Raw genomic sequence first — 16,714 nt, 5'->3', positions numbered from 1 at the left:
CTCTTGTAGTTTTACTTTTTTATTCAAAATTTCTTTAGTTCACCTTGCTATCTACACCCCTTTCGTCTTTTAATTCCACTTGGTTTGGCTTGATCTACATAATATTCCATTCTTGCATTCTCTCATCCTTATGATGGATCATAGAGTGTGATCCAAAACATTGATGCTAAAAGAAAAAAACACAATCAAATCCAAAAACAAAAATTATAAACCTATCCTAATTAGGCCTCCAAACTTGGTTTTTGGACCATAACTTCAAATTTGCCTCAACAGGGTAGAAAACTAACCTCCAATATGGATACGCTTTTGGAAGTACTTCAAGATTTGGTGAATCTCTAGTTCTCAACTTGTCTATACACCACAATGCTTAATTTATATCTACATTTAAGGGTTTCAAAGGTTTCATTTCAACACCTACTAGGGTCTAATGAAATCCTTAAAAAATCTTGTCTTGGAAACTTATCCTTCCACATATATATTACTCATACATCCCTACTCCTTTTTTGACTCCTAGATTGAACTTTCAAGCTCATTCAATCTATAAAAGCCAACTTGAAAGCGCTACAATCACCTAGCCATGCATTGAAAGCTTTCCTACAACATCACTTGAAAAATAGAATACATGATTCTCTAGAATTCTCCTTTGTTATGTACACTATACAAGGACTCCACTTCCACATCTCTCAAGACCATGATGATTCTACAACGAGGGTTCATGGGGGAGCCATTTTTCACAAAACTCTCAAAACAAGAACAAAAATTGAGTATTTAAAAATGATTTTCCAACTATAAAAAAATGGACTCTTATCAACTTGAAATATAAATTAAAATGCATGTAAAGGACATTTACATGGATAAAGAACAAACAAAAGTCCTTCTATCCATTAAAGTGCTTGAGCAATCAAAAATACCAAAACTGTCAACTCTAGAATAATATTTTCATGGCTTTTAGTTTCAAAATTCACTTACTACAACTTCCAACCCTTGGAATGGGTCTCCTTCATGGTTTTATAGGTTTCCTCATAGGTTTAAGATAGTTATCCTTGTTAGGAATAAGGTGTCTCAACCTTGTATAGTTCATATTATTATTATTTGTTTTGTAAAATGTATTTCTTGCAAATAATATTGATGTGTCGACATCTTGGATTGTGTGTAAGGAGATCATAACTAAAATGGTTATGACGGATTCCTATGACACTTAAGAGCTATGTTAGGAAGATTTAATGATAGGTGAAGACATGTGGTAACTAAGATATTTTGAGCACTGTACCCGAAATTTTTTTTGGAGTTCCTATTTTCTTGGAGAATGGTAAAACCCTAATACAGTTTACCTTTGGGAGTAACCCTAAAGTGAAGCGCATGATATAAGCATTTTTAGGGTTACGAAGAGAAGTGATGCAAAAAAGGTGTATTGTTGGTACTGCGAGTAGCTACTAGAGTCTTCTGTTGTTGATGTTGAACTTGCATTGCAAGTGTATTGTAATCTTGTTTTGAAGATAATACATTGTGCAAGTTTTGAAGGGGTGGGGTTGTTTTACCGAAAAGTTTTTCCCCACCGGAAATTCTTTGTGTTATGTGTTTCTTTCTCTGTTTATTTTTTGTATGCATGGTTGGCTGCAATATTGTTGTTTACATGATATTGAATCTGTAAGTGTAGAAGATTTTAATAGGATTTGCATCATAATTTCCTTATGAGATTAGTGTAGGAAGTTGTTTCCGCACCTGAGTTTCCTTACAATCCTAACTATCAACTCCATCTTCAAGACATGCAACTTTCCTGTCAACATTGCAAAGTTGGTAACAACATTTTGCATCTCCTAGTAACATTGACATTGGAAACTTGGAACCTTACAAATAGGTCTACTATGACCACTTTACAATTTTTAGGCATGATTTGTCTTTCATTGTATCAACTCACATGATTTGGACCACTTTGACCTAATTGAAAACTTTTGCAACAATTGACATCTTTCCCAACTTTGTACCAAATGACAATATATGACCTCCTACCTATACAAAAAGGTGTAAAACCATCATAGAAGACCTAATAAGGTCAAATCTAAACTTTATCTAGTCTTCTAGGGAATAAGGACCCATACCCCTAATCTTCCTTCCTAACAACCTTAACACTAAGGAAAACAAAACATCTAGAATGGATTGAGCCTAGTCAAATCCATCTAGAAATAAACTCACATGACCTTCTAAGGTCAAAATATACCAAATTGACTTGGCTAATGTTAGTACAAGACAAAAACCAAAGTGTGGAACTAGTAATAGGTGTTATCCTAGGTGCTCTTGCACCAGTTATCACCCTATTCGTACATGACTTTAGCAAAAATATCCTATTTTTAAGGGCTTAAAGGATTTGATTGCAACATCAAAGGTTTTGACTTCTATGGCATGTAAAATGATCTTTCCTGATCACCAAAATAGACGAGAGGAATCCTCATACCTTTTTTATCATCTCCACGACATGGAATGATACAAACCAACCCACACTTCTTTGTCCAAAGCTCTGCAACAACATGCAACTCCTAGCCGAGTATACTAGACTCGCCTAGGGAATTCTTGGAACAATTGAAAAAACATTACTTAACATTAAAAAATGAATATATACACTATATATAGTTTTCTCTTCTTGATTCTAGAAGGCCATGGTGATTTGACCAATGGAATTCGAGAAAGAGCCATAAAACTAACTACAACTCAAAATAGGACAGTGAACTGTACAATACTAAAATGAATTTGAAACACCTACTTATTGAACACTTCAAGAAACCAAATTTCTATAGAAATACTTGTGTCCAATTCTCTAACTATCCATGAAACAAATAAATCCCAGTCAATCCATTCACATTGGATGTTAGGTTATGCAAGGTAACTATAACTAAAAATGCTTCAAAATGTATTATTGCTTCAACACCAATTCATACAATTTGAACACCAAACATTCTCCTAGGTGTGTGATGGTGTTTTATAGTGTTTTTGCATGAGTGAGAACCCCCTATATGGACCCAATAACTAAAAAATGAAAATTCATTCAGTTTGGGAAAAAGTTGTCAAAGTTGTCAAATGCAACTTTTGCAAAATGCAAAATTGCTTGAGCAACTTTTACAACTTTTCCTTCTGGCCATGTATAGGTCCAAAAACCCTGCATATTAGTTCCATATGGTGCAAAACTAACTTCTAACAACATTTCCAAAAAGTAGAATTTTTCATCAACTCTTGGTCAACTTTTGACCTATTCAATCCATTTAAAGAAATATTAGGAATCTAAAGAATCTTCATTGACTCACCTACCTATCTACCTCTAGTTACACCCTTGGGACTTTATAATCAGTTCCTATATACTGATGGTTGGATAGAACCATCTACAAGACAAAAAATTTTAGGACCTTAACCTAGATCCTATCTGCTCCTACACCATTATCCCCCTAGAACAAAGAACTCATGGTGTAACAAAATTAAGAAGTTTAGTAGAGATACCTTTCTTCTAAAACTCACTCTTAGCTATCCATGTTGCCTTAGATTCTGGTTGATTCTTCCACTTGATGAGATGTTACATATAGATTCTATATTGAGTATTTTTCTTCACTCTAGAATCCAATACTTTTTCATCTTGAGGGTTGGGCCTGGTTGGAATACTGAGCTCCTTAGTGTCCTTCTTGGCCTCTTTTCCTTGGTGTCCTTCTTTGATGTTGGATCCTTTATACCAAATTAAATCTTTAACATTAAAAATAGGGAAAATTGCCAAATCTTGTGGTAGATATATCTTGTAATTATTAGAGCCATATTTAACAAGAACTTTACAAAGCCCCATCCTTCTCATTTGTAGCTTAATAGGAATACCTTTTGTAAGTCTCACTTTGTTCAAATGCACTAACACCTAATCTCCTACCTAAAATTGCACATCTCTCCTATTTGTATCCATCATTTACTTCAACTCTTGAGTAGCTTCACCAAATTTCCTCTTGACATGTTCATGTACCTCCCTCATGGATTGTGCAAAGTCATCTACATTTCCACTCATTTTTTCATGTGGTGTCAATTCTTTGAGTTCATATATTCCTCTTGGACAGAAATCATATACTATTTGAAATGAACTTTTCCCTGTAGTTTTCTTCATACTTTAATTATGGAAAACTCTTCTTGTGATAGGACTTGATCCCAAGTCTAACCATATTCCTTTGTTAAACATCATAAAAGGTCAAGTACCCTATTAATCACTTCAGTTTGACCATGTGTTTGTGGATGGTAAGATGAACTATGGGCTAAAATTGACCCAATCTCTTCCATAAAGTTTTGCAAAAGTGTCCCATGAACATAACATCCCTATCACAAACTATGCTGATGGGTAACCCATGTATTCTCTTAATCTCCTTAAAAAAGAGATGAGTTATGTAACTAGCATCATGTGTGTTTTTGTAAGGAATAAAATGGCTCATCTTACTGAATCTATCAAAAAAAAAAAAACTATCCCAAACTGATTTTTTCCTTGGAAAACCAACTATAAAATCCATGCTAATGCATTCCCATGGTCTATTAGGTATGGGTAAGGGCTGATATAGTCATAAATTTATAGAATTACCCTTGGTTTTTTGACATACCATACACTGATCAATATATGTCTTGACATCTTTTTATATTCTTGGCCAATAGTAGAATCTCTCCACTATCTCTAGTGTCTTATTTGCACCAAAATGTTCACTAAGGTTTCCATTATGATTTTTCCAAATCATATTTTCTCTCATGGACCCTCTAGTAACACACAACTGATTACCCCTAAACAATAATCCATTTTACAAAGTAAAATCAAAATATTTTTTGTGAAAATGATTATTACATTCTAGGAATACCTTGTAGATCTCTAAAAATCTTCATCCTTAGCATATAGGTCCTTCAAAATGTCCACCCTAATGCTTTCCAATTGGATTTCTTGGATGATGAGTAACCTCCTGCTTAAAGCATCAATAACCTATTTTGCATGGCTTTTCTTGTGTTTAATGGTAAAGGTATATGATTGGAGAAACTCCAACGGTTTTATGTGTCTTAAACTCAACTTCTCTTGAGAGTTGAAGTAACTCAATGCTTGGTTGTATATATAGACAACAAAATCCTTTGGGAAAAGTTAATGCCTCCATTTCCTAAGTGCTTGCACTAAAGTATAAAATTCTAAATCATAAGAAGAGTACCTTGAATTGGCCTCATTAATCTCTCACTAAAGAAGGCTACTAGTCTCCCTTCTTGACCCAAAATTGCCCCAAAATCAATATTTCTTGCATTGTATTCCACAATGAATAATTTGTCAAATCTAGGTAACACAAGTATAGGTTTTGTAGCTACCTTTTTTCTTCTACCTTTAAAATACCTCATTTTCCTCTTTGGTCCATACAAATTTATTTTTTAATCCACCTTTGATAGTGTCCAAGATTGGAGTAGATATCTCACTAAAGCTTGTTATGAACTTCCAATAAAATTGTGCCAACCCATAAAAAATCTTCATAGCTGTACCTATTTTTGGTGTAGGCCAATTGAGTATTGCTTTAACTTTATCCACATCCATCTTCAAGTTACCTTGTGAAACAAAAAATCCAAGGTAAACTAGTTCTTGCTTCAAAAACACACTTTTCTCTAGGTTGATGATTAATTTCTCTTCTTGCAGTCTCCTCAAAATAATTTGTAAGTGTTTCAAATGTTCCTATTTATCATTAATATAAATTAGTATGTCATCTAGACGTACCACCACAAAGTTACCTATATAATCCTTTAGCACTTCATTCATAAGTCTCATGAATGTACTAGGTGCATTGTTGAGACCAAATGGCATGAGAAACCATTCATATCTTGGAAAATTCAATTGGATCAATCATTGTTTTGTTATTGATTTCAAATCTATTGATTAAACATGTTGCTATCTGATCCAAATGTCATATCTATTTTGATTGATGAAGAGGTTTTGAGAGATTTCTCATAACAAAAGCACCTAGAGGAAAGGTTGAGTAATGAAAAGGAAGCTATAATGGACATTTGATTAGTTAGACCTTGATAAGATAAAGTGATTATTTATATCATTGATGCAAAGCTTAATTATGTAATGGAGTACAAGACTAAGGAATGCCTAGTGATGCTAGTGTCAACTAAGCCTCTGTACAAGTCAAGACAATTTAGTGTTCACCGAGCATCAGTATCAAATAAGCAAGCTAATCGATGCTAAGTCAAGAGTTCTATAATGAGTGAGTGATTAAGTGATGGATGAGTGTCAGAACTTATTGCCGGGTAACAATATTTTGAATGTGTAAGAGGAATCATGATTTCCAGCTAACTCAATTGATTTCTTGGGATATAGAAATTGTGTTGAAGATAATATTGATGTGTTGGATCATTTAATTCAAGAAGAGGATTAAGTATTGTATCTAAGATCAAATTTGATGGATGAGAAGTTTCTAGGAAAAGAAGAAGATGGATAGATACATTGAACTTAATGAACCATATCATAAACCCTAAGATCTATGGTGATCATGAAAATGGAAAAATACTAGAATTACCTATTTACTGAGGCATAGAGTCAATAAAAAAGTGTGATCAAGTGTGAGAGAAAAGAAAAAGAAGTTCTTGTAAAAATGCTACTAAAGTTGATAAGTGAATCTGAGCAGAAGGCTTAAGATTGATGTGAAGAGGGATGACTACTTGAAGGGTTACCAAGCGAGTTAAGAGACAAAGTTGACAAGAGGGACTTATCTAATGAATTAACACATGAACCAAATAATGATCTAAATGTACAATTTAGTGACTTTTTGATGCATGATGCTCTCTGATGCAGGAGCATCTTGCATGGGAAAATTAAATTATTAAAAAAAAAAAAAAAAAAAAAAAAAAAAAAGAGAGGAAAAAAAAAAAAATTTGTGGAGGAGAGAGAAAGTGACGAAAATTAGAGGAGAAATAATAAAAAAATAAAAAGGAGAAAAGAAAGGAAAAGGAGATTTCTATTTTCGAGGCGCATAGGTGGCGTAAAAAGAAAAATAATAAAAATAGTTGTCATTCCATTAATCAAGGTGTATAGGTGGCAATTTAGAAGTTTGTGGAAAGATCCTTAAATCATGCATTTAATATTTGTTGGGTGCTTAGTTGTATTTGGGTGGGAATTTAATATTTATTTAAAGGTAGTTGTATTTACCTTTTATCCCACATTGGTTGTGTTTGTAATGTCTTGGGTTAGAAGTGCCTATTTAAGCAAGGCTTATTATCATTTGTAATCAAGTTCAAGGAATGGAAGCTCTTCTAAAGGAAGTTGGAGAAATGGAAGCTCCTCTAATGGAAGTTCGAGAAATAGAAGTTCTTGAATTGTAAGCTCTTCAAGTGTAAGCTCTTGTAGTGAATTTCAAGTATTAATGGATGATGCTTTATGAAGCATTTTTGTCATCTCTCTCTATCTCCATATTGTTGCATTTTTGGTTGTGAGTTGGTACGGGTGGTGTGGCCCATCATCAGTGGTATCAGAGTAGGAGTTCCTGAGAGTGCGGACAGATCGCCGAACGTGAGGCAGTTTGCACCAGGACCTTGAGTTGGGTGAAGTTTGTGAAGAAGTTCTTGATTGTGTAGACAGAGCGCCGACTGTGAGGCAGTTTGCACAAGGTTCTTGTGTTGCATGAGATTTGTCTTCTAAAGACTTGATTATGGAGAAGAGAAAGAAGAAGATGACTTTTGTGATTGGATGGATTCTGAGTATTCCTAGACTTGAGAAATTTAGAGCAAGAAATCAACAATCATTGCTAGTTGATTTGCAGAAGCAAGTGAACGAATTAGAAGCTGAGTTGCAGAAACAAAGAGCATGTCACCAGAAAAGAGATGTTGATAATTCCTTGGATGTGGAAAAGAAAGATGATCCAGTGGAAGAGCAAGCGGATGAAGAGAAAATTATTTGCGAACCTAAAGTTGAAGAAGATGAAAGAGAAGAGGAAGAGCATAAAGATGACAAGATTTATGTACCTGAAATAGATCAAGATGATGTGAAGATTGTAGCAATGGAGGAAGAATATAGTGCCTTAGTTGGAGATCAAGCAAGTGGAGTAGTTACGTGCATTGTTGATGACATAAAAGAGGCAAGCAAAGATGAAGATGTCAAACAGGTAAATTCTTATGAATCATGGGATGTTTTCTTTGATATGAGTTTTAAAGATATTAATGATGGTTTGCATGAGGATCTTGTTCATGATGTATGGTATGCAAAGGAAGATTGGTATGGTGTTGTTGGGTTTATTACAGGTGTGATTAATTCAACAAGATTGGATGAGGATGAGAGTTATACTTGGATAGAGTTCATTGCAAAGGAGTATTTTCAGCAGCAAATAGTTGTTCCAGCCAGGTGTTGGAAAAGAAGAAAGAAGGAAATATATCGGCACCGAATACTTGTTCCAGCTATGTGTTGGAGGAAGAGGAAAAAAATCCGTCAACAGTGGCTACTTCATTTTGTGAATCCATATTCACAAAATTTTTCCTACCATGGGAGTCGGATGCAGGAGCATCATGCATCAGCAAAAAAAAATGTGGAAGATTTGCATGTTGGTTTTCTTGTCCTGTTGAGGTGGAAGCTTGTGGTGAAGATGAAGATGGTTGTATATCTTTCTTTTGGCGTTAAAGTGTGGGACACACTTTTCTATCTACCAAGGGAGTCTGATGCAGGAGCATCTTGCATGGGAAAATTAAATTATTAAAAAAAAAAAAAAGAAAAAAAAGAGAGGAAAAAAAAATAAAAAATTGTGGAGGAGAGAGAAAGTGACGAAAATTAGAGGAGAAATAATAAAAAAATAAAAAGGAGAAAAGAAAGGAAAAGGAGATTTCTATTTTCGAGGCGCATAGGTGGCGTAAAAAGAAAAATAATAAAAATAGTTGTCATTCCATTAATCAAGGTGTATAGGTGGCAATTTAGAAGTTTGTGGAAAGATCCTTAAATCATGCATTTAATATTTGTTGGGTGCTTAGTTGTATTTGGGTGGGAATTTAATATTTATTTAAAGGTAGTTGTATTTACCTTTTATCCCACATTGGTTGTGTTTGAAATGTCTTGGGTTAGAAGTGCCTATTTAAGCAAGGCTTATTATCATTTGTAATCAAGTTCAAGGAATGGAAGCTCTTCTAAAGGAAGTTGGAGAAATGGAAGCTCCTCTAATGGAAGTTCGAGAAATAGAAGTTCTTGAATTGTAAGCTCTTCAAGTGTAAGCTCTTGTAGTGAATTTCAAGTATTAATGGATGATGCTTTATGAAGCATTTTTGTCATCTCTCTCTATCTCCATATTGTTGCATTTTTGGTTGTGAGTTGGTACGGGTGGTGTGGCCCATCATCACTTTTAAATCATACATATCGAAACCCTATTGTTTTATTTCTAATCATTGTAAATAATTTGTATTGAAATCATTTTAATCAAAGGTTGACCTAATAGTCTATGTAAATCCTTTAGGAATGTGACATTCTAAATGGAATGATCAAATTCCTCTAACAAGGTCACTCCTAAAAGGGTGATTAAATCCTCTAACTAGGTCACATTTAATAGTGTATATTGTAACCTTTAACAAGACCGGCTCTTAACAAAGCTCACTTAGAAAGAGTAGTGACATGCTGCTAGTGGTTTTTGCCAAATTGGGTATCCACGTAAAATCCTAATGTCAAACTTGTGTTGAATTTTTTATGACATTTTGTATTTACATGTTTAAATTCATAAAGTCTATTATAATAGGACAATGAAATTCTAGTAATTTCATTTATTAGCATTCAATAGAGATTGAGCTATAGTAGGATAAGAAAAACAATGAATGTTTAATAGTTGATTGTTCAAATGTTATTTATGGACCTGGAGTAAATGATACACCCCCTCCCATATTAGTTATTCTAAACATTCTAATAATTGGTATCATAGATTTAATGATTATAGAGAAAAGTTTGAAGGTACTTAAAGCCAAAGATCATGACTAACAAAAGGGAGGTACCAAAGTTCAACAAAGAGAACTTTTCTATATGGAAAACTTTGATGAGGTCGCATATATCTAGTATTGGTGATGCTTCTATAAACTTTGTGGAAAATAAGTATGTGAAAATAATGACTACTCCTCTAACATATGAGCAAGTGAAACAAAAAAAAGAACATAATTAGGCAATGTTGGAGATTTCCTCAGTTCTAAGCTATGTTAATTTTGATGATATAAAAGAATGTGACAGTACAAAGAAGATGTGGGACAAACTAAAGACCATATATGGAGGAGATTACAATGTTTTGAGAGCCAAATTAGAGAGCCGAAGAGGAAAATTTTATGAAATGAGAATGATGAAAGGTGAGACTATAGTGCAATACTTCATAAGAGTCAAAGAAGTTTTCAATGCTATTCAAGGTACAAATGGAGAAATCAAAGATAAAATGTACTCCTGGTAGCACTTTGACCTTAAAAGGTGTAATTGGTAGACTTACTTCTTTAGAGATGTCTAATTTGATAACTACACAATTGCTACTAGTAAATCTACTTTCAAGTCACAATTGATTCTTAGCAAGATAAAAAGAAAACATGTGAAGAGTGACAGTGACAATTTTGATGATAATATTGATGAAACTCTAAGAGTGAAGCATATAAGTGTTTAAACTCTAACACTAGCAAATTTGTGAAAGTGAAAATGTGAAAGTTGATGAATTTGTAGAAAGAAATGACCTTGCATGTAACGAAGAACCTAAAGATTACAGCTCATTCATCTATGTGGATGATGGTGCTCTAAGAACTCTTTTTGAAGAAGAAAAAAAGGCTCCTGTCTCCTAGCAGATAGGGAATGCTAAGGTACAACAACAATTTTTCGGGCATAAGAGAATGGGTGCTAAGAAATAGGCTGAAGATGTTGAGTCATAGACTAGAAATGTTGACCATCAGGGAGACAATGCCTAGCATGTAGAGCCTAGATTGGAACCTAAACAAGAAAAAGTTAATGACCCTAAAATTATCTTTCAAGATAAACCTAGAACATAGAAGGAAACCATCTGTGCTAGCCAAGTTTGTAAGAAGACGTCAAAAACTTGAACAAATCATTTGTGATGCGGAATCAAGTGTTATGACAAGGAAAATATTCAAAGATGATATATGCTTACTATGTGAATTTGAGCCCAAATTAGTGAAGGATTCTTTAGAAAATAAAGATTGGATTCATGATATGTGTTAGTAAACATATTTGTCCTTCCAAAATTATATTCAACAAATGACTCAAAATGCCTGAATAGAAGAACAACTTCCACTAACAATTAGAAATACTATCATGAGATTTATAGATTTCCTCTAAATTAAGAGGTACAACTCCCTCTTAGAAAGATATTCAAAGAATTTAAATAGTTGGTTGTCTTTTACTAGAAGACAAAAAGGTTTTCTAGCATTTACCCATCACTATGGAAGAAATGTGATTATAAGATTTATAAAATGGATAATGAGAAAAGAAAAATGAACAAATCGCCACAAGACCATCTATCTAGTCCTTCATATCATAAGGGAAATGCAAAGAAACATTATATTCTATAGACTATGAATGATAATGTAGAGTTGCACCTAAAACATGAAAGAAGTGACTATATAATAATTTCCAATCCAAGAAAATCATGTTTAGACTGTAGAATTTGACATATGAAAATCTCTTTTATTTCATATGAATAACAAAACAATAATAGTATCATTTTATCTCTGTAGTTATAGTCAAGTTGCAGAAAAATAAAAATAACTTCTATTTGGTCTCCCTGTTACAATCACTACCAATAAAATGTAGTCTCCCACTCCCTATGGCTACAAAAATGCCGGTGAAGAGAAGAATCTCTATTTTGTAGAAATATTCACAATAAATAAAAATTTTCACTTGCACTTGGATTCTGGTAACTATTTCTTGAAAATCATTTTAATCATTCTGATGAATAATCTTCTTCTTATCATTTTATAAATATTTAATATTTGAGCAATTTTAAAGTTGAATATATGATAACATATATGTTTTCCAAATTTAAATTGAATCCCATATGCATTCTTGGATAGGTGGAATATGCTGGTAACAAATTGTTGTTATGATCTTGTGACTGTCATTGGTAGTTTATATACTAGTGCACTTAAATAGTCATAACTTTTGATCTATGATGAATGCTACAAAATGGCTTGGAGAGAATTTAGATAATTAGGTTTCCCAAAAATATCATAAATTCAGCTCAATCTAATGGTAGGATTAAAATTTGTGGCCCATGCAACATGACTATTTTTCTGACTGCAACACATTTTCATTTGCTCGTATGTTTGACAAACCTGCATACAATCCATCATAACTTTTGATTTTGGCCTTATTTTGAAGATCACTCTAGTGAAGATTTATAAAACTGTATTTTGGACAATATATCCAAAATTAAAAAATATCCAATGGTGGAGTTGAAAGTTACACCCCCCACCCCACATTGTGGCTGTTGTTGTTTATGTTGATAGAAATTTATGGTTATAGGAAGCATTAAAACTATAACAATATATACACCAACACTTACACATATTGGATTTTCCCTACTATACATCTCTTTATCCACCACCACCTTCTAGCCTTGGATCTTGGACTTCCAAGAAAATTATAACTTTGAATTGAATAGTACACTTTGCATCAACAATCTTTGAGATTTTGAACTTGAACTTGAACTTGAATTGACCCAAAGGTTCAAGTTCAAGTTTGATGTAGGCACTCCCAAGACTTAAATAATTGACTTTAAGGATGAAGAAAAATACAAGTGTAAGAATTGGCTCTGACTGGGAATGTGGACTATAAAGTGCATGAATAATCTAGTAATCCTTGGTTGAGATCAATGTCTAGCCATTAGGAATAGAGTCATTAAAGCAAAAAGGATAGAGGAACTTCTCATAGAGAGGAGCAGAGGACAGGGAGAACACCAAAATGCTTAAACAACCTACAAACAAAACAACTGATTAGCTACACTAAATACCACAAAAAGCTCAAAGAGCAAAAAGATTCATAGATATATACAAGTGAGAAGTGTTAGAGTAAATAATTATTATTTACAATTTTTCTTAAGTTTACTTAGGTTAATGAATTTATTTATTAGTTGTAGTCTAGGAGTTGTTGACAACATAGGAGTTTGCTCCTATTTAAGTCATACTTATCTCCTCACCTTGATTGAGGATGTCCCACCTTTTGTGGACATATGCTTAGTTTTCAACCTTATCTCCTAGAGCTTTCTAGCTTGTTCTACAAGCTTCCTTGAGGCCTTTATATTTGGGCTCTCCTATTGTAATTTCATATCTTTCATATCAATATTGTATAGCAATACAGTTTCTATTGTTGCAATATCTTTTCTCTCAGTCCGTTTAATTTTTCCAAGCTCCACCCTTCCTTCTTTGGTTTCCCTTCAACAAGTTATTTGCATGCAGGTGATCTTGGTGAGTTGTGAAGTTGGTTCTCATCAACTTCTACATGGTATCAGAGCCTCCCTACTACTTCTTGGCTGAAGGATTTTTGAAGCCGCAATTTGGAGAAGCAAACCCTAGTTTGTTTGTGATTTTTTTTCTTCAATTAGGAGGAAGTGCATTTTTTTGGAGCACTTTGGGCCTAAATAAATGCTGCCATTAAGTTTAGAAGGCCTATTATAGTCAGGATCCATATAAAATTTGTCCATTTTGGGGAAAGTTGATCTGGGAGGCAAAATCCTTTTGTTTGGGAGGCTGTATAAACAATTTTTTAGCATTTATTGCAAAAAAAATTAAATTTTTGTACGGCCACCCAATGGCCACTACTGCATCGCCAGCCCTCCTCCCTCCAAGTGGCACAATCAGAGTTCACCGACCCTATGACCACTACCACCAGTGGCATGTTCTCTTGTGCCACTCTTCCACCACCCCTATGGCCAACCATAGTCCAACACATGTGGTGCAATCCAAGCATGCCTTGTTGGTGCCTACCACGTGGCTACCTAGTCATTGGTGCCACCTTAGCAGATCTACCATGTGGATGCCATGTGGTAGTCCTTTTTTGCCACGATGGCTGTGAAGCCATCATATTTAAGCATGTGAAATGTTGATGTCAGCATGATGCCAACCTTGCATTAGTACCCCTGCAGGCACTCCAAGTTCTTTTTTGACCTACTTGCAATTTTTTGGCTATAACTTGAGCATACAGAGGTATTTTTATGATCTGAAAGAAGTACCAAAAAGTTGGTTCCAAGACGAAGACATTGGTGTAGGTATTTTTATGCTTTGATACCATGCACAAGTTGATGAATGCATTGTGATAAAGTGCCACTCTTATATTTCAGGTTCATGAAGGTTTGTTTGAGATAGTTGTACTCACACTATTTTATAAAGCACCATGGGGGGGTTAGTTGTTGTCATTTTTGTGCCCTCTTCCTTTCTCAAGTGAGTATCCCTTCTATGACGTTAGCCCCATGATGTGTCAATGACATGTGCCTTTATAGGTGTTTGTACCTCTTCCTCTCTCTCACTGTTCTTGGTTCTTTTTGCAGGGAATTTTGACCCACTTTTTCAGTTGCCTATCATCTCACCTCATCTACATTAAGGGGGGGGGGGGGGGGGGGGGGGGTTATTCTATTTTTCTAATGCTTCCTTGGTTCAATGGTTCAATAATGTGAGCTATGTATTTTTTATTTGGTGCTATATACTAGGCGATTGCAGTGGCTAGCTACCTATGAATTTTGGTGAGATGGATCATCTACCATATAGACACTCTTAGTTCATGCCTTCTATTTTCCATGGAGTTTCTTCAAATCAATAGTTTCTTTTCGACAGAGTTTGTGGCTTCTTCATGCTTCAGTGATGCTCTTCATGATCACTCTGTGTTCTTATTTTTTGGGACATTCCTTTAGATGGAGGCTTCTTCAGTCCTTCACTAGGTTTTCTTACCTCTTTTTGGGGGAGGGTTTTTCCCATGATGTTTTCCCTCTTTCTCCAATTTTAGAGGTTGCATTTCTTTGCATTGTACATGGGTACCTAACATGGCCTCGTTGTCGGGAGCCATTTTGCATTTCATCTTAGCTTTTGTGAGCTTAAGTGCATTTCCCTAAGTTGAACTTAAGGGGGGGGGGGGTGTTGGAGTAAATAATTATTATTTATGCTTTTACTTAAGTTTACTTCGGTTAATGCATTTATTTATTAGTTGCAGTCTAGGAGTTGTTGAGAACACAGGATTTTTTTCCTATTTAAGTCATAGTTATCTCCTCACCTTGATCAAGGATATCCCACCTTTTGTGGATGTATGCTTAGCTATCAACCTTATCTCCTAGAGCTTTCTAGCTTGTTCTAGAAGCTTCCTTGAGGCCTTTATATTCAGGCTCTCCTATTGTAATTTCATATCTTTCATATCAATATTTTATAGCAATACATTTTCTATTGTTGCAATATCTTTGCTCTCATTCTGTTTAGTTTCTCCAAGCTCCACCCTTCCTTCTTTGGTTTCCCTTCAACATGTTATTTTCATGCAGGTGATCTTGGTGAGCTGTGAAGTTAGCTTTCATCAACTTCTATAAGAAGGACTCACCAAAGGATTAGAGCTGAAGAAAACTTACACGAAGCCATTCACTACTTGTAAGAAGACAGATCCATTTTGGAACAATGAATTGCACCGACATGGTGCAATCCAATGCCACCTCCATTTGGAAAAATCTTCATCTTGGTTACTTAGATTGATCATGCACATGAACCTTATCAATTCCTTGTGCCCAAAGATTCACCTCTCATCATGAAATTTTGAGCCTTCTTAGGTCTTCTATAGAGAACTATCAAACCCACTCCCAACAACCCACTAAAACAAATACAAAGTGGGGATTATATCATTTTCAATATCTACATTCTTGGGATCAACAAAAGTAATAGGTTTTTCAGAATTTAAAATGCCCTCAAAATAGAGGTGAGATTCTTCAAGCACTGGGTCAATCTTGGCCAAGACATATTCATCATCCTTTGCTACTAATAAATCTAAAATCTCTTTATCTAAAGAAGATAAATTAAAAGGGTTTATACCTAGAATTTTTGTAATTCCTTCATTAGCTGAGAAAAAGTGAGGCATAACTTCTTCATCATGAGGAAATATATTTTTTGATCTATCAATTCATTTGACAATGTCTCCTTTACCTGGGTATGTGAAAGGTTCACCATTTTGGCGATCATTATTATCACGAATGAGTGTGCTTGCCTCTAATTTCTAAAAATTGTCTAGTTGGGATCTATTCTTAGGCTAGAAATCAACATTTGAGCCTCTTGAGCACCTCATAGGAGTATATAAGTCTTCTTGTTCATATTGTATTATAGGTTGTGCCTTTTTCTCTCATGATGGTGGGTAATGAAATAAAAAGATTTCATATTCTATTTCTCGATCAGCTTGAATGATGTCCTTTGCTTCTTCCTCACAAATCTTTCCTTTGTCATGTTGATTTGTCAAAATTTTCTAATCAATATCAGTGACTAGAAATGCATTAGGAGCTTCAAAAGAAAAAGTTTCAAATATTGGATAAGAGGCAACCAACTTATTTTCATTGAGTTCTTCCTCTATAAGAGGCATAGTTAGGAAATTTCTCAAATCATCTGATTGGAAAAATGTTCCTTGTTATTCTCAATGTGTGAGCAACAACACCTTGTCATATCAAAAAAGTTATTTTCTTGGAGTGTGACTTTGTTAAAATCCTCATCACCATGCCCAACATGCAAGTGA

Source organism: Cupressus sempervirens, chromosome 9, assembly GCF_028749045.1.
Source record: "Cupressus sempervirens isolate cs-2001-9-10 chromosome 9, ASM2874904v1, whole genome shotgun sequence".
NCBI lineage: Eukaryota > Viridiplantae > Streptophyta > Pinopsida > Cupressales > Cupressaceae > Cupressus > Cupressus sempervirens.
This window is presented reverse-complemented; position numbering follows the sequence as displayed.